The 2,500-nt window shown below is 31.5% G+C and overlaps 1 protein-coding gene across 1 annotated transcript in view; it reads right to left on the reverse strand.

Annotated features, from left to right (window-relative positions):
* The window catches only part of LOC136852679 (multiple PDZ domain protein-like), a 1,083,224-nt gene that overhangs the window by 547,198 nt on the left and 533,526 nt on the right, over window positions 1-2,500 (reverse strand).

A 2,500-nucleotide genomic window follows, 5' to 3' on the forward strand; every position in this document is an offset into this window, starting at 1 on the left:
CATCTTCCCCAACACAAAATTAAAAAGATGCTTCTTTAAATTAAAATACAGGTCGCCATTACCGGAATGAATGTAAGTTTTAAAAAGTTTTAATTCATTTTTTCATTCTTAAAACAGTTGAATTTGAGAGAGAGAGAGAGAGAGAGAGAGAGAGAGAGAGAGAATTCTGGGAAACCGTCGTAAATGTCATATCAAACTGAGTATGTTTATATATATTTGAACACTAAAGGTCATAATAGTTAAAATACAATGAAATGTCATAAAACTCTAAGGTACTACCTACCCACATTTCACTACCTTGACCTCTTCAACAATTAGGTTGTCACCTTTACAATAACCACCGCGGGGGAAGGGGGGGGGCGTTTAGTGCCGTCAGTGAACCTCACGCGGTGTACTGTCGGCATTACTCAAGGTTCTTTTACTGTGCCTCCATTCATATTATCTTTCTTCCATCTTGCTATCCAACCTCTCCTAACAATTATTTCACAGCGCAACTGCTTTGAGGTTTTCCTCTTGTTACACCTTTCAAACCTACCTACTCTCAATTTCCTTTCATGTGCTGAATGACCTCATAGGGCCCAGTGCTTTGCCAACATTCTACGGGAATCACTACCCACGTTTCACTATCTTTAATAGTATGTCACCATTATGATGGCTTAATTTCATTATCCTAATGGTGTCCTACTACTGTATAATATTTCTATCATTTAGGACTACAAGTATCCTTTCCTTAACAGGATTAATAGGATTAGCATAGGATACCACATTACCATAAAGTACCCTTTTATTAGCAGAATTAGCATTGGATATCATACTACCATAAAACATCCTTCCACTCGAAGGACTATATAGGATATCACATCACTATATAAATATATAAAAACATTTATAACCAATACATTTTTCCAACCAAACATCTCTTTCCACATTGTTTTCCAAACCTAAATGCGAAGACAGAAAACCAGGTATAATGAAACAATCACAGAAAACGCGCCAAAACAGAAAACGGACCAAATCAGAACACGTGCGAAAAGAGAAAACGGACGAAATTAGAAAACGCGCCAAAACAGAAAACGATGCCAGAATCGTAGAAAACGGACGCGTCTTGACGTTTTGTTTACGGTCGATAATATAACAGTAGTATTACAAGTCATTTCAGTGTTTGTTTTGTAATAATTAATCATAATTATGATCGATAATAAGAGTAGTATTGCAGGTCATTCCCGTGTGTTTAGTAATAATGATTAATTATTTACCAATATGTGAATGTCAATCATTGATAGGGATTTTTAATATGCAACAAATGATCAATAATAGATTAGTGTTATAACTGGGCATTTCAGTATGTATTTTTATTATTCAATGATATTCATGCGTGAATAAATGACAGGGTTTTAAAAATACAGTACATTACTGTCAGCAGACAAAATAATGATAAGGGTTCATTTTTTTTTTGTAATATAAACAGCAGCAATGCCTGTCATTTCAGTGTTCGTGTTGTATAATATTTAATATTTCAAAAAAAATATGGACATATCAATCATTCACACGATTTTTAAAATACAATAAAATACCGTCATTAAACAAGACAATGACATGGGTTCTTTTCTAAATACAAATTCCTGTGTACCATCGGCATTATAAAATCTTAAACCTTACAAATGACCACACACACACAAAAAAAACATATTGAAAAAGACTCAAGAAAAACATCACCTGTTGAAGAAGAAAAAAAAACACAAGCACCTGCCAAAAACGTTCCTCTTAATTTGATTCTCCTAAATTGAAAAGAAACAAGGCTTATTTCCACCTGGATTCTGAATTCTTGAGTTTTGAAAGTGATACATAAAATTAATAAAAAAGAATTAGGTATTAATTATCTCATGGGTTAAGCTTGCATGGAAGAGTCAAAATTATTGGAAATAAAAAAAAACAGGAATTAATATCAATTAACGAATTGTACAAAATTCAGGAGGAAATAAATCCTATTTTCCTCAGGATTCGGGCAGATAAAATAGACAATATCAATCATAAACCGCAATGATAGTAATAAAAGGTACAGAAAATTAAACACAAAACGGTTCTACATTAAAAAAAACTGCACAAATTTAAATTACAAAAAAAAAAAACTACCTTAATTTAAGTCACTAAGAAAAAACTACCTTAATTTCAATTACCAAAACCCCACCCTATATTAATTACAAAACATGCTACTCTTATTAAAATAAAAAATATAAAAAAGCTACCTTAATTTAAATCACTCAGAAAAAACACCCCCATTTAAATGATGGAAAAACCACCCTACATTAATTACAAAAAATGCATCTTTATTTAAAATTAAAAATACAAAAACTCCCTAATTTAGATTACAAAGAAAAAACTACATTATTTTAAACTGCAAAAAACTAACTTCATTGGAATAACAAATAAAAACCTACCAACTGAAATAACAAAAAAAAAAAACTATCCTAATCTAGACAACAAAGAAACAACCTACCCT

This window comes from Macrobrachium rosenbergii, chromosome 26, assembly GCF_040412425.1.
Source record: "Macrobrachium rosenbergii isolate ZJJX-2024 chromosome 26, ASM4041242v1, whole genome shotgun sequence".
NCBI lineage: Eukaryota > Metazoa > Arthropoda > Malacostraca > Decapoda > Palaemonidae > Macrobrachium > Macrobrachium rosenbergii.